Source organism: Lepisosteus oculatus, chromosome 13, assembly GCF_040954835.1.
Source record: "Lepisosteus oculatus isolate fLepOcu1 chromosome 13, fLepOcu1.hap2, whole genome shotgun sequence".
In the NCBI taxonomy this organism is placed as follows: Eukaryota; Metazoa; Chordata; class Actinopteri; order Semionotiformes; family Lepisosteidae; genus Lepisosteus; species Lepisosteus oculatus.
In genome coordinates this window covers 26,298,859-26,315,865 of record NC_090708.1, presented here as the reverse complement: position 1 = coordinate 26,315,865, position 17,007 = coordinate 26,298,859, and the positions used below count along the sequence as shown (strand labels likewise).

The window sequence follows — 17,007 nt, the reverse complement described above, 5'->3', positions numbered from 1 at the left end:
AAATGCATCTCGGATGTGTGAAAACATCAACACACATAATCTTCCATACACACAGAGCTAATTAAGATGACAGTAACAACTTGATGTTAGTGCTCCACTTGCAGAGGAGTGTTTGACTTGTTTTTGCGGCTGTTTGCAGTCATAGAAAATAGGCTAGGGCCCCCAGAAAGTAGAAAGTATTCTGGGTGTTTCAGTACAGTGGTAACAGAGTGTGCTGTGAGCTGGCCAGCTGACCCTCAGCCCAGCCCTTATTTCCTGACAAGCGCACAGACCAAAGTGTTGTGTGCAAATTCCAGTCTCACAGCAGAAAGACTCTAAATACAAAATGCTAACGACACAAGAATTGCTGTTTGTTCTGTGTTTAACTTGTAAGCAGTCTTACAGAGGTTTTATCTACTTAAATTGGTTAAATGCATTTTAAATCACATTATTACTGTAGCTATGTCTTACGTATTTAGTATATACTGAATTTATGCTGCATCACTAGTATAACTAGTAGCTTACTATTAGACTATTTTCACATGCAGTTTTAGGGTGGTCAAGGTGAAGCTATGTTCAAACTTTTCAGTATTGACAGAGATATTTTAAATTCTGTTGCAATATTAATGTGTAATTTGGAAATAATATTTTCCTCTTTCAGATGCCTTGAGAGCACAGGTGTGTGCTGGATCCAGTGAGACAGTGTGGTGTGGTCTATCCAGCCCTGAAGTTACCTGGTACAGACACAAGCCTGGTCAGTCCCCTCAGGCCATCCTTCTTTACTCAGAGAAGTCCGCTCTGCCTCCATCTTATTACAATGGATTCATGGACACAAAGTTCAAGGCTTCCAGTGAAGGAGGAACTAATATCCTGGTCATTGTTAATGTCACTGAGGACGACACAGCGACATACTACTGCAGCAAGGAACGTGGGAAGGTGGAGATTGGGAATGGATCTCTGGTGACATTAACTGGTAAAATATCCAGTTTTTCTTTTACATAGTTAAAACATTGGGGCTGAATCAATCATTATTTTTCACTGTCATTCAATGTTGATGTTTAATTGAAACAAAAATACAGTACCTGTATTTTTTTCCGTATGCTGGCAGGACGTTCTGCAACATGCACATACATGCAGTTTATATGTTCTCCATGTGTTCTTGTGGGTTTCCAATGGGTGCTCCAGAGACATACTGTACTGACAGGTTAACTGGCTTCTGGGAAAACTGACCCTATTGCGTATGTGTCTGTGTCTGGTTCTGTGTGTGTCCTGTGATGGACTGGTGTCCTATCCAGGGTGTATCCCGCCTTGCACTCGTTGCTTGCTGGGATAGACTCTGTCTCCCCCATGACCCTCCTGAATTTGAAGGAGTAGTAAAAAAAAGGATGAATGAAATAAGATAACACATGTGAGAGCAAGCGTTTATTTAATCTCTCTTAAAACTAAAAAAAAAAACATTGTGTGGATGTCTGTCCTTCCACTTCTATTGATACCGTAGCTTGTCAAGTTCATAAAGAAGAAAAAAAATAGATATTGAAATTGCAAGTCTTCCACACAATTTGATTCACAAGCTCTTGTAGGAAGAAAACGATTAATTCATCTTCGTTGTCACGAGGAAAAGAAAGCAGAATTTCCTAAGGTCTGTAAAGAAAAAATGTGTAAAAGATTATAATTGGCATACATTTGGATCAAATGTCTATAAGTGGAACAAAAATATAGAATAGAAATAAACGAAAGTGCTCAAGTGAGCTTTCATGCCGCATAAACAATTACAAACTAATATTAAAACAAGAATTTGAGATAAGAAATCATAGAATAATATAATTAAACCAGATCAAAAAAAGGTCTTTAACAGATACAGATATAATTTTGCAAAAAGTTAAATGTTGAAACCTGGATTTAATCCATTGCCTGTGGAGAATATCAATTTGTGGAGAAATGAAATCATATCTGATGGTTATTGTTCTCAGGCACTTCATAATTTACAGAAAAACAGAAGTAGAGTGGAACAGGTAGTGCTGTTAACTGTACTGGTGAAGTCATGTTATCAGATCTCTATCAATCTCCCTACGGGATTCATAAAGTATTATCTATCTATCTCATGAAAAAAGCAGCTGTTTTTCTGAACTCCCACTCCCACATGAAGGGAATATTTATAAATGCAAAATTAATGCAAATTCTGATTACTTTTAAATTGTATCAAACTTTCACTCATGAATCCCTTGAAATTCAGTGGTTTACAATAATAATAATAATGCTTTCAGTACACAAAATTAAAAACTAAGAGATGATTACATAATTATTTACCCCTTTTGCATTTCTTATCTAAATGAGTTCATTAATTCATTTTCTAACTGCTGCATCCAATTCAGGGTCACAGGGGAGCCAGAGCCTATCTCGGCAAGCAAAGCCTGCAAGGCAAGACACATCCTGGACAAGACAGTCCATCACAGGCCACACACAGACACAAACGCACACACACTCACACCACAGGAAGTTTTACAGAAGCCTTAAGAATTTACATACAAACTTACAGAAGTCAAACACACTGTATAGCGCTAGAAGCTAAGCAGGGTTGAGCCTGGTCAGTACCTGGATGGAAGACCTCCTGGGAAGCTATGGTCGCTGCTGGAACTGGTGTTAGTGGGAGCGGGGGGTGCCAGCAGGGGGTGCCCAGCATGTGATCTGTGTGGGTCCTAATGCCCCGGTATTGTGGCAGGGACACTATACTGTAGTGGGCGCCGTCTTTTGGATGAGACGTTAAACCGAAGTCCTGACTCTCAGTGGTCATTAAAGATCCCCGGGCATTTCTCGATTAGAGTAGGGAGTTATACCCCCTTCCAAATTTCCAATGTATGATTGGCTTGCACTTGCCCCGCTATGGACTGGCGCCCCATCCAGGGTGTACCCTGCCTTGCGCACGTTGCTTGTGAGGTAGGCTCCAGCTTCCCGTGACACACTGAACCCAGGGCCCCAGTATTGCTAGGCCACCATGCTAACCACTGCACTACTGTGCCAGGAAATCAGCTCAGATGAACAAAATAAGGATTTCTGAACAAACTTACCCTGGCTCTATAAGGTCTACCAGGCAGGAAGTGAAATTCGAGCAAAGTTTTAAATATGAAGACCAAAGCATTTGCAAATAACTCAGTGATTTCCTGTGGTGGCAGAGAGACACAGATCAGGAGAAAGGCATAAAAAAATCTAAGCATTTGGGCACAGTACGTCTATCATTTAGAAGCGGAACTTGTGTTTTACCACCCAGACACTGCCTAGATCAACTCAGCCCTCCAAACTGAGCAGCTGGGCAAAGAGAGATCATCAAGGCAAGAATCTGATTAGGGATGCAACTGTAGGCCAACAGCAACTTTGAAAGAGATACAGAGCTCAGTGCCTGAAACAGAAGAAAATGAATCATTAACATCCCCGTAACTCTACAAAACTGGCCAACATGGCAGTGTAGCACGAAGGAAGACATTACTGAAAAAAATGGACAAAAGCATTTTAGTGATAGTAGGTGATGCAAAAGATTTTGTAGTCATTTAAGACTGTGTGGGCGAAATGCAAAGTAAATTCAAAGAATTACATCTGGTACAAACCCAGCACAGTACCTCACTCAGTGAACACCTTCCATGCTGTTAAGCTTGGTGGTGGCTACATTACGTAATAGTTCTGCTTCTTGTCAGCAGTCACTGTAAAGCTGGTCAAGACTAAGACAACAAAATGGTAAATCACCTGATGGGGTTAAATAGTTTTTCAAGGCATTGGAGCTGGAAAAGTTATTTTTAGGAGAGGTTCTCATTTGCAACTTCAATCCCACCCACGCCAGTGTTGCACAGAAGAGAAACCAGAGAAAGAACAAAAAAATATCATAATGGAACATAACAGGATGTGGCAGTATCAAGAATTATAGGTGTCAGTCGGAACAGACTTACAGAAGTGAGAATACAAAGGTGGAACGCTTATTTTACTGGGTTTATGGTTTGTGAACAGCAGATAAAGCAATCTTTTTAATTTTTAACTTTTGAATAATCTTAGTCATTTGGGAAAGACTGTACACTTTACTGTTGTCCTTTATGTTCTAAAATGCAATTAACGATAATGTCATGAAGGCCTCAAAGTAACAGATGTGTGGATAATGATATCATTTTGTTCCTTAACTAAAGTCAGTAGTGCTATACTATGAAATGTGCCTAGTGCAAGATTAAGTTTAAAAATAAAAAACTTTTTCCTTACTCAACACACTTATGGAAGTTTGAGAGTGTTAGAAAGTGAAAGTGATAGTCATTTACAGTAATTAATTTTGTTTGTTTTTTATGTCTTAATTCTACAAATCAGGCAGCATATGTGGAAGAATACAAGATATTCACACTGAAGGTATGAACCATTCACTTTAAAGATGGATTTAAGGGTTATGACCTAAATTCTGGTTTAAGGTATATCAATAGTGCGCAAACATGGATAATAATAATTTTTTATTAGTTGCTGTTAGGAAACAGGTCAAAGATGTTGATATCTAGTTTCTGTTTCTCAAATGATCTAAGAGAGGAGTGGGTGTATATTATACTATACAGTATTAAAGGTATTATGGTGTATTTTATTCTGAGAAAATAATAAGAATATGATCAAATTCTTTGAATTGCAATTCTTAGAATGTTTTCTAATCTAGTAATCTGGTTCCAACATTCACATTTAAAAAAGCACTAGCATTCAAACTATTTTTTCCATATATTACAAAGGTGTTAATGGAGCACATTAGCAATATCAAATACTTGTTTTAGGAGGATCCAGGCTGGAGGAGAATGTGTGTCTTATTCTCTTCTGAGAGGGTATGAGCCAGAGAACCAAATCTTCAAACAACTGGACATATATAATAAAACAGTCATTAGCCTAATTAAAAGGAATCATGTTTTAACAAATTTCGGTGTTTTGCATTACATTTACATTCTTTTGTAACTCGGCATTGTTGTCTGTGTCAACATCACAGGTCAAACCGTGGATATTTTTCTGTGTCTTTCAATCGTCTTTGCTGTCATCATATCGCTGACGTACATGGGAATTGCTGTCTACTGTTTCAGAAGAAGAGGTGTGAATGAGTAAAACTAAATTGTGTGGTACAGTAGCAAAAAATACTACTTTTTTAATTAAGATTTTTTCATGCTGTATTACATTTATATACAGTTACAAAAAGACTTCCAATGTTTATGACTTATTATTATGACTACCCCGTAGTGATTAATTAATAGTTGAATCATGAATATCCTACAGTATATGAATTATTCTGCAATCAATAGTATCAAGTATTTGGCAATTCAGGGATTTCAGTGATTTAATTTAACCCTGTCATAGTATATATTTAAAATATATACTTCTGGTCTGAGTAGCACAATGAATAATGTACCATAAACCATAAACCTTAATCATTTATTTCCTATTATTTTAAATTGCAGGTTCAAGGAGTGAACAGACAAAACAGGTAATATACATTACCTACCTGTGCAGAGTTCACAAAAGAAAGTCCAGTGTCTGTCGATAATACTCTATACTATTACAGACAATAATACTATTGTCAATATAAAGGAAAAAAAATGTTTCCTTCCAATCAATGTGGCCTACTGAAATTGAAATTATTATTTTTTGCTTATACATAGTAAAATGAACACTATTATTACTTTACTTTTTATTTACCATACAGATTTGTCAAGGTAAGAATCTGACTAGAATTTTTCTGACTCTTTCTTGACCCTTACAACAAATTTGTCTGGTAGCAGTTTTTTAATAATAACCTCTGACTGCTTGAATTACTACTGCTAAGGTCTGATGGTAAGAATGTTTGATGGTAAGAATTCCATTTGATCCTACATTTCCTATTAATTTTTGTTTATTCTGTCATTGAAATATAACTCAAAGTCTCAAAGGATTTTAAAAATAAATTGATCAAGTATGTCAGATCACATTCAGTAGGCTGGGGAGGTTAACTGAGAGGCTGGTTTCTAGCTGACTGACCCCTTCTTGGTAGAAATCCTTCCTGTGTTCTCATGTTCTTATGTTCTATGGCCCTGAAAGGATTGAATTAAAATGACTTTATTGAATGAAACATCTGTAGATGTGGTATTAATAAAGTAGGTTGTGAAAAAGTACTTTCAAATACATTATTGTCCAACTGCTCGATATAGGCATTCAAATGAATTTGACGGTCACACAGCCCCTGTCCAACTGTCAAACCACTGTGGTGAACATACAAAACCATTTTTCCACTTTGACATTACATCCAATCTGAATTAAACACGTTTTCTTCAAATGTAATACTATCAGATCACGTTGCTAACCTGTGTTTTGTACAGTAGTCAATATTTGTTGAATCACACCTTATTTTCTTCCTTTACATCCTTCAGATTAACATATCGATTTACAGCCATTCCAGCAACTCGCTGGTGAACACTGAAAATGTTAATTGAACGTATTTTCAGTGTCGGCTGAATCTTGTGAGCACACCTGCATTCTACAGCATTTGGTCCTTTCAGAATAATTGTGCCATCTGGACTGCACATCTGCAATGTGCCGCTTTTTTCAGCACATTAGGTTTCTATCACAGCAGATTTTACAATGCTCTATAGATTTGGTCAATTATTTATTTACATATTTATGTAATTGTTCAGCACATATTGATCAAGAACATATACAAATATATCAAAAATTGATCATTCATTGGAAGTCAAAGGTTGAAAAGTGTGAAAGCAGAACTATTTGTACCATAGAATGCAAAAAGCATCACACTGTCTTAGTTGTTATACAGTAAGTGCACTTAAGATCATGCATTTTATTCTCTTTTCATCTACAATTATACCTGATTGTTTTGATTCCTATGCACATGACAAATATATAAGACGTTTTAGGAGGTGCCAAATCATTTTGGTTTCAATTATGCATTTGAAACCTAGACACCCATGTTGTATTTGTTGATTTTACACAATATAACTATGCTGTGTGCACTGTACAGACACGAAATTTATAATTCTATTGTCACTCAAAAGATTCCTCACTTCATCATTGAGCACATGGAACCTCACATAGAAACTGGGACTACCCTGGAATGCAGATGGTGTAGTTGCGTAGGTGTTGGGTTAGTTTCATTCATCCGTGTTGCTTGAATTGCGCTCACTAGCTTTAATCTAACGGATCTTCTCTTATTCATTTTAGAGAGAGAAGAAGACGAATGAAACGGAATATATTTATGAGGTATTCATATTTTACATACACCTGCTTATTTGTTGTCCAGTAAACCTTATCCATAGACAAGTTTTATGTATTATAAATAGACCATGAATGGTATTTGCAGGACTTGAGACATGGAGACAAGGCCGTTTATGATGTCTGCAGGACACAGCTGGATGTGACATCAGCAGAGAAGAGGAATATATACAGATAAATTACCCACAGCTGGATTCCAGTTGACTCCAATGCTTATTTTGTACTGTATGTGTGTGTGTGTTTATGTACCGGTTGAGTGAGATTGATAGATTTTTGTTTTTGTTTTAATGATTAAAATCCTCAGATCAAAATTTGTTTTTATAAAACAAAAATATTGAAATTGTTCTTTGGATTTTGATTGGATTTCCATACTTTTAAGGCTAGTTGCAATGCAATCACACCATCTTTGCTTTCAAGCTGGGATTTTGGTATTACCCGCACAACAATCTTTATCCTCAGAATTATTAAATGTAAATACTTGATGTTCTCTGCATGTTCATTATCACAGTACAAAGTAGTGAGGTAAACAGATAGAGGAATGCGTTCATGAAATCACAGAGCTGAGTTAAATTCACAGGGACATTTGGACCTGGGTGCCTTTCCTTATTTGTGACTTCCCTGGTTGTATTGGAGGTCGTCCACTTTCCCACTAGAGATGCAGAGTGATAGTGTCCTTGTATGCTGGAGTGAGTTTATCCAGTTACTGTATGTAAAATACACAATTGGTAAGTAACACTTCTTAATGTTCAGTTGTGTAAACCAGTAATTATAATAATGCCAAAATGAGGTTGGTTGTCCTTTGTTTTAGAAAATGTCAAATTTAGCACAATATCTGAAGACATACTGTACTTCACACAGAACTAACACAGGGCTTGTTCACAGCAGGTGACTCGGAGCTGTTTCAGTTTTCAGTAAATGAGATGATTAACCGGAAAACGTTCAAGTAAAGCAATGTGGCTTTTCACACACTTTTCTTTCAGCTTCAGCTCTTATAAGGGGTAAATTTCAATCAGTGTCTAGTTTTGAAAAAATACGTTTGTGAGATTGTCAAATTATATTATTATGCATTTGAAAACTGAAAAAATATTTTATTTTTAATTATGAATAGAATTTGTTTTTTACCAGCTATAGCTTGATTCCTGTTTTTTAAAGTAAAGGAAATAATGTGCAATGCATTGGCACCACTGTGCATCACTAACATGTTGTGTTTTCAAATTTGTGCAACTCCATGCTAAAATGCTTCCGTCCCAATATTCATTAGAAACTGTGCAAACAGTTCTATTATGTTAGAAAATGTAGAATTTATACCCCTTAACTAAATCTTATTATTACATTTTATTCAATAAATTATTACATTTTACAGGTTTAGCATAAACCATGGACTGAAATAAATAAGAAAATGAGAGAAATGATAAACTTTGGATATTCAATACAGTTGCATTTAACATTGTGTTCTTTTTAACTGTCTATTTTACGTTATTGGAAAATAGGTTTGAAAGGAACAGGATGTCACTAACCTAAGTGATCGCAGGAAATGAAGTGATTGGCTTCGCTTCACATTAGCATTTATCTAGCTTATCTAGCTGCCAGAGCACCTCATTTTAAAAAGTGATAGTTCATACACCATTCTTCGCTCCCCTAACTTAGGCTACATCTTAGCATGACTGTAAACATTGTGAAGACTTAATAAATTATTAAGGACTAATGGCATTCAGTTAATTTTGGCTGATGTGCAAGTTTGAAGATAAAATGTTAATAACAGTAAAGGGAGTTGGGACTCTTGATTCAAATGTAGGGGGTGCAGTTTCAAATCAATGATCAGATGGTATTGTACTTTTGAGCGAAGTACCTCACTCAGTTTACTCCAATAAAATACCCAACAATAGGGTATAAATGGTAAGTCGCTTTGGATAAAGTCATCAGCCAAATAAATTTATGATCATATCTATTCATCCATCCCTTTTCTCAACGCTCCGTCCAATTCAGGGTCACAGGGGAGTCAAAGCCATTCCCAGCAAGCAACAGGCACAAGGTGGGGTACAACCTGAATGAAACACTGATCCATCACAGAGTATACCCTGTCTTGTGCGCATCGCTTGCAGACACAGACACAAACACAGTCACAGACACACACTCACACCAGGGCCAGTTTCCCCAGAAGCCATTTAACCTACCAGTATATGTTTGGATGGTGGGAGCAAATTATAACGGGAGCCACTCCAGGCTCTTGCGAAGTGTAGTTCAGGACCCTATGCAGGCAGTATAATCCAAAAGTAAGTGGAAAAGGACATCAGGGAAAGGTACAGCAGGATAGGACAGGTTGACAGACAGGGGGGCGTGATGACGGTGATCCAGTGGTCGGGGGGCATGGCGAAAGCAAACAAGTCCAGGGAAGTCCAAAACGGGAAATCAGGGGTGCAGTCCAAAATCCAGGAACTGGGAGATCCATCCAAGACAGACAAGGTTAAAATCCAGAACCGGATCCAGAACAGGAACGGGGAACCAGGAAGATAACGAGGCCAGGCACTCTGAGCTGGTCAGGACTCCATGATGAAGCCTATGCTGTCGGGTCTCTCCTGGAACTGCTGGTAGACGGGCTTCCAGGCGTCCATCTCCCAATGTTGAGAGAGGAATAGCGAGAGCACAAGGCTTAAATAAGGAGACAAAACAGGGGGCAGGTGCAAGTAATCAACTAAATACGAAAGGGACGGAGCGCCCCTAAGAGGAGGGATTACGATCGTGACACAAACTGGAAGACGATTTGATTTACTGTAAGCAAAATGAAGAAGGTCGTAGCCTTTTTTTTAAATTCAGAGTACAATTATCAGAGTCCTCCATTGCTTTTCTGAATAGTAATGATACCTAGTTTTTCAGGGTACGTCTTTCACATAAGTCCAGCAGGGTTTGTAGCCCAGCCTTAACTTGGGCTCTTGTGACCACCAGACATGCCAACTCCACCTGATTAATCCTAAGTAAATTCTGGCAGTGCTGGTAAATCTGTTCCCAGTTTTAAATCACTGGGGAGATGTTCTATCATACTTACAGGCATCAAAATATAGGCAGAGCAGTGGGCAGTGTGGTGGCTCTGTGGCCACAAATTGGCACCTGTGGTTGGAAGGGTGCCAGTTTGTATCCTGTGGCTGGCAGAGGAATCCTACTCTACTCTGTTGGGCCCCTGAGCAAGGCCCTTAGCCCCAGCTGCCCCAGGGGTGCCGAATAAATGGCTGACCCTGCACTCTGACCCCAAGCTTCCTGTCTGTGTGTCTCATGGAGAGCAAGCTGGAGTATGACAAAAAGACAAATTCCTAATGCAAGAAATCGTATATGGCTAATAAAGTGATCTTACCTTACAAAAACACCCTGTAATTTAGGGTTTCTATAATCTCTGTCATCATCATCTGTACCCTTTATGTAGTATAAGTTCATTAGCATGTTCATGTTCTTTGCCCCAGGTACAGATGTCAACACAATTATCTCCCTGACTTCCTCTTTTTCCCTTTGTCCAAGTTTTTCCCACTGACTGTAGACTCTTGAGTCGGTGGTACTGTAGGTCTCTGCTGGAGTTCTCCAGAAAGTTTGGTCATGCTTTTAAACTGTTACCAGTAGGTTTCGAAAAGAGGCATCAGATTTGGTCAGCAATGCTGCTTTCAGGTCAAGGTAATTACTTAATGCTCTTCATTAGTGGAACTATAGACTTGTAATGCCAACAATGAAATCAGACAGCACGCCTTTTCCGCCTTTGGCCACATCCCTGTGTGAATTAACATAAGTAGTTCTCCAATGTGAAATGGTGTCACCTTTGGCTCTTTTTGCTAGGCTGGTAGTGTTGATGGAGACCCGGGTAGGGCTGCAGGTCCTGATCTAGTGTGGGTTGGAGCTGGTATACCAAGGGGTAGTTGAAGACTTCCATCAGCAGCACTGCTTGGTGTTGCTTCCAGATTTCCCAGAGGCAAAGTGCCTTCCATGACAGTGGTCTTTAAGTCTCAATCTGAGATTGTAGCACTTTAGTGCCAAAGTGTTTATGTTAGTGTGGTTCTCTTCCAAAAATCATGTGCAAATATATATACATAGTGAAGCAGATGGTTAAAAAATGATCATAAAAAGGTTTTCTTTGTTATTTTGGTTTACAATACTATAAAAAGGTGCACCTTCTGTTGTATATCTTTCCAACTGATTTTTAACACAGCCTTCTTATGTTTCTATCCAACTCCTCTCTTTCATCGACTCCACACACCTGTAATATATACCTGTAGGTATAAAACATAAAATCATTTTGCTATATTGTTTTAAAGATGATTGTTTTTCACCACCAGGTGGCTCTATATTACTGTATAATATGTATTCTATAGATTTCATATGCTACTCGGGAAACCTTTTGCCCAAACATAATTGTTTTGTGTGTTGATGGATAGAGAATGCTCATTTTACACCAATTTTAAGAGAAATTAATTTATACACATGGTATACACATTAACGTGATTGATGTCACATCTAGATGTTCTATGTTCCTCAAGAATAATTAACAACTAGATAATAGGAATTAACAAATAATTCTCAAAGGTGGAATCAAATCACCTTACCGAGGACTTCCAACTTAAAAAAACACAGATAAAAAGGTGTAGTATGCTAAACACCTTGGCTGTTTTCCTCATGAATTGAGACATACTTTGATTATAGCAGCAACAAACCTTTAAAAAATCAAACGTATTGCACTGTGTTGGAAGTATGAATTTTGGACAGCAGTGGTGCAGAGGTTAGTATTCCTGCTATGCAGCTCTGGGGAACTGGGTTCAATTTCTGGAGTGCTATCTGTGTGGAGTTTGCATATTCTCTCTCGCTTCATGAGGGTTTCTTTCCGGTGCTCTGGATTCGTCTCACAGTCCACAGGTAAAGGTTTATATGATATGAAGATGAACCATAGCATATCCAAGGACATACTGGTAGATTAATTGGCTTAATTGGCTCCTTATTGACACTGGAATGTTAAAAAGATAAGAGACAGTAAAACATGTACAGTATCTTATTACTCCCCAGCACTTTCTGTGTTTCATTTTTTCATTCCTCCTAGTGTTAGTCTTGAGGGTAGCTCAAGTGAAGGCTAATTTGGAAATGTTTCACTTAATACTTACAAAAAATAATATTGTTAGCCATTTGGTGCACACACAAATTCTAAACAATCACAGTAGTATATAAATTATCATATTGAGCAGGATATTGTATCAAGGCACCGTGAATGAGGCATACATAAAGAAATTCATGTTTCTCATAGCCTTAGTAAATTACTCAGTATACTGTTCTTATCACATAGTTGGGGAGCACAGATTCAATAAATGACTATTAATAGTTGTCTGTGAGTCCTACTGTAACTGATAGCAGTGACATGTTAAGCTAATCGGACATCAGACCTCAGTAGGTGAAGTTGCTTGGTAACAGTGTCATGTTATTGTTATATTGAACAGGAAACAGGAAACTAAGCAGGAAATTGAACTCTGGTTTTGAAAATTATTCGGGTATGTTCTAACAGATTTCAGTCTATAGTATAAATCTTTAAGTAAAAAGGAAATTGTCTGAAGGTTTACATGATGGAGTCTTTGCTCAACACAAACTTAATCTTTTTTAGGGTTACACAGTATTGATGAGCATGTCCAAAATCTCAAATTTAAAAAAAATATATTTTCTAACCATCTCCCAACTTGTGGAGGTCAATGACCTCTTGCCTGCAGTCTCTGACTCTCTGACATGATGCTGCCACTTTTGAATATCTTCCATGTATGTCGTCCTTGTATACAGTACCTCAGAGAAACAGAAAACATTTGGAGAACTCTATTGTCTAGGGTCTTCCATTGCACATCCAAAGAGATTAATTGTATTGCAGATGTGTTGTTGATGAATTTTATTTAAAGATAAACTTAAGGATAGGCTTTTGTTCCCCATGACCATGAATTGAAAGAAGTAGATGGAAAATGCATGGAAATACTTAGGGGGTATATTTGACACTCTTTCTGGAATTTCAAATGATTATATATGACAAATATGACTTTGTTCTGTGTAGTGCTATTATCACTACATATTTTCACCACAATATTTTTAAAATGAGACATATTACCCAGATTTTATTTCGTGTGTCATTGGGGCTATGAATAAATCTGTAGCCTACTTTTCAGTCGAGCTACAGTATACTGCTATTCATCCACTCATTTCATCATATTGTGACAAGATGTGGGGCAAGGCCATAAAGGGAATGTACAGAGCAGTCCACAAGTATGTTGACAGTGACACAATTTTTGTTGTTTTGGCTCTGTTCACCACCACATTGGATTTGAAATGAAACAATGACTATGAAGTTAAAGTGCAGAATGTCAGCTTTAATTTGAAGGTATTTGCGTCTATATTGGGTGAACCATATAGGAATCAAAGCCCTTTTATACATAGTCCTCCCATTTTCTTATCTGCTTTGGCTCAGTTGTGTCTTGGCCAGCTGTGTGTCGTTGCATCGTTGGTTCATGCACAAGAGAGCTAACAAAAGGTCTAGAGTTGATTCTAGATGTGGCTTTTGCATCTGGAGTCTGTTGATGTTATCTCTCAACATGAGGGCCAAAGAAGTGTTAATGCCTGTAAAGTGGGCAATCATGAGACTGAAAAATCAGAATAAATCAATCAGAGATATAGCCAAAGCATTAGCTGTGTCAGAATAATAATAATAATTGCTTAGACTTATACAGCACTTCTCTGGACACTCCACTCAAAGCGCTTTACAGGTAATGGGGACTCCCCTCCACCACTAATGTGCAGCATCCACCTGGATGATGCAACAGCAGCCATAGTGCACCAGAACACTCACCACACACCAGCTATTAGTGGGGAGGAGAGCAGAGTCTCCCATGGAGATGGAGGGCTCACATCCAAGTACTGACCAGGCTCACACCTGCTTAGCTACAGTGGGATGCTAGTTGTGAGTTGCAGAGTGATATGACTGCTGGCCGTATCAGCTGCCCAAAATCAACTGTGTGGTATATTGTTAAGAAGAACTGTTTTTCAACTGTTAAACAGATCAGGAACACTCTCCAGGATTTTGGCATAGATGTGTCAAAACTACCATAAAGAGAATACACCAGCATAACCTCAGAGGGTTCACCATAAGATACAACCACTGGCAAGCCTCAAGAACATACAAAAACAGGTTACAGTTTCCTAAAAAAGTACATAAAAAGCCTGTAGAGTTCTGGGACAAAGTCTTATAGACAGATGAGAAGACGATTATCCTGTACCAGAGTGATGGAAAGTGGAAAGTGTGGAGACAAAAAGGAACTTCTCATTATCCAAAGCATACCACTGTAACGGGAGCCAGTCCAGGCTCTGGTGAAGCGTAGTACAGGACCCTATGCAGGCGGTATAATCCAAAAGTAAGTGGAGAAGGACACCAGGGAAAAGACGTAGAGGATCAGGACGGGCTGACAGACAGGGGGGTATGACGGCAGTGATCTGGTGCTCGGGGGTGTGGTGCAGGCAAACAAACCCAAACAGTCCAAAGGGGAAATCCAGGGTATCCATCCGAGACAAACAAGGTTAAAAACCGAAAAGAAATCTGTAACAGGGACAGGGAATAAAAACCAGGGTAACAAGGCCAGGTGCTCCGAGCCCCAGGCTCAGACGGTCAGGACGCCGTGATGAAGCCTATGCTGTCGGGTCTCTCCTGGACCCGCTGGCAGGCAGGCTTCCGGTTGTCCATCTCCCAATGTTGAGCCAGGAATAGCGGGAGCGCCAGGCTTAAATAATAACAGGCAAAACAGGGGGCATGTTACGATCCCTGCCTCCCGGCAACGGAAGAGGCAGAAGTAGGCGTAGCCCCAATCCATCAGTTCACCTATTTGTTTTCCTATTCACCACCACACCCCCATCTCATCCTACTTAAACACCTGTCTTTCCCTACCTCGTTGCTCAGTATTGGTTTTCCTTTCGAGCTTCCTGGTTGCGCTACTCCTACTTCTACCCTGTGTTCGTCTTGGCTTTCGGTTTTCGTTTTTTTCCCTTTGGACGTCGGCTTTTCGGATCTCGGCTTGGCTTCGTTACTTACGCTCTGTTTCGGATCACTGGCTACCCCTGGATTATCGGATTGCTCTACTGTCTACGACTCCGGATCACGCTTCGGCTTCGGTACTCGTTCCCTTTCGGATATCTGGCTTCCCCTGGACTCTCGGCTCGTTCCTTCGACTATGGCTTGCTTTCGGATCACGGCTTGGCTTTGTCAGCTCCTGCAAGTGGGTTCACTCACTGGTTTCGGTCCCTCTTACTGAATCCGTAACAGGGCAGGTAGCAACTAAAATACGAAAGGGTTGGAGTGCCCTTTAGAGGAGGGATGACAATCATGACAACCACCTCATGACGGTGAAGGTAGGGTCATGGCTTGGGCATGTATGGCTGCCAGCGGAACTGGCTCACTTGTCTTTATTGATGATGTGACTGCCGATGGCAGCAGCAGGATGGATTCTGTACAGAAGCATCTTATCTGCTCACATCCAACCAAATGCCTCAAAACGCATTGGACGGTGCTTCACCTTGCAGCAGGACAATGACCCCAAACATACTGCTGAAGCACCAATAGAGTTTTTCAGGTCCAGAAAGTGGAATGTTCTTGACTGGCCAAGTCAATCACCCGACCTGAATGCCATTGAGCATGCACTTACTTACTGAAGACAAGACTGAAGGTAAAAAGACCCCGAAATAAGTTAGCGTCTGCTGATGTCTATGGGTGGCAGACTTCAGGCAGTCATGGATTACAAAGGATTTGCAACCAAGTATTAAACATGACAATTTTATTTAAGATTACGTAATGTGTCCAATTGAGTTTGATCCCCTGAAATTGGGGGAGTATGTATAAAATGGGCTGTGATTCCTATACTGTATGGTTCACCCAATATAGAAATCAATATTATTAAAGATGACATTCTGCATTTGAACCTCATAGTCATTGTTTCATTTCAAATCCAATGTGCTGGAGTACAGAGCCAAAACAACAGAAATTGTGTCACTGTCCAAATACTTACAGACTGCACTGTACTTTGGGCCTAGTGTTTTGAGAAGCCTTTACTCTCTTTCACCCTGTCTCTTTAAACATTTGTAATTTCCTCTGTGTAGGGGACATGGAAATTACACGTCCCAAGATGCCATGGGGAAATGGCCTGCTCATTTCTTGTCTAAACAGCGTCCTGCTTGATGGCTTTAAAAGGGTGTGGCAAAGACAATTTGGGATTTTTATTTGAGAAGGATGGAAACGTTGGCTGTGTTTTGGTAGATTTACAGTATTTTGGATGTAAAAAAATAACAAAGAGTAATAATTGGAGTTTTTGGTGTTTATGTGAGGGACCCTGTTTGTTTCTATTATTCTTCCTGAATTTGGGAAATTAAGTGTGTTTGTTTGGACACCGTTTTGTAAAGAGCTGGAGACCAAAATGCTTTACTGGCTTTCTCTGGAAGTACGAAGCTGAGGTCCCAGTCAGTTGTGACCCAGCAACTCCTGAATATGTTACAATTTTAAATAGAAAATTTGTTATTGTTAAGCTGGCTTGTCTCAAAAAATCAGGCACAAACTGTATATTTCCTGCTGCAAAACCTTTTTGGGCTGTCCAGTACTGCTGTTGATGTATCCACCACACTTACGTGAAGCTGTTGCACTCTGGCAGAACACCTCTCCTTCAAATCTTAGTTTTTGAGTTGAGGAGAAAAGCACTCCCCAGTGCACTTACTGAAACTAGGTAAACAGACTTCGTATTACAAAAG

The 17,007-nt window shown here is 39.2% G+C and overlaps 2 long non-coding RNA genes across 5 annotated transcripts; one reads left to right on the top strand and one right to left on the bottom strand.

The window, feature by feature from the left end:
- Nucleotides 1-279: 279 nt before the first annotated feature.
- Nucleotides 280-8,906, top strand: LOC107079186 (uncharacterized). 3 transcript variants are annotated; one of them, XR_011191458.1, is made up of 7 exons: nucleotides 280-368; nucleotides 641-952; nucleotides 4,318-4,356; nucleotides 4,967-5,065; nucleotides 5,430-5,455; nucleotides 7,180-7,218; nucleotides 7,299-8,906. It is a non-coding gene; the product is annotated as an uncharacterized lncRNA (long non-coding RNA). The 3 variants fall into 3 exon arrangements; XR_011191457.1 differs by lacking the exons at nucleotides 280-368; nucleotides 641-952 and adding an exon at nucleotides 3,762-3,932 and having other exon boundaries at nucleotides 7,319-8,906; XR_011191456.1 differs by lacking the exons at nucleotides 280-368; nucleotides 641-952 and adding an exon at nucleotides 3,762-3,932.
- On the bottom strand, nucleotides 1,389-6,032 carry LOC107079187 (uncharacterized). 2 transcript variants are annotated; one of them, XR_011191459.1, is made up of 3 exons: nucleotides 5,986-6,032; nucleotides 3,045-3,373; nucleotides 1,389-1,620 (listed from the first exon to the last, which is right to left on the bottom strand). It is a non-coding gene; the product is annotated as an uncharacterized lncRNA (long non-coding RNA). The 2 variants fall into 2 exon arrangements; XR_001480152.2 differs by lacking the exon at nucleotides 5,986-6,032 and adding an exon at nucleotides 3,715-3,798.
- Nucleotides 8,907-17,007: the final 8,101 nt, after the last annotated feature.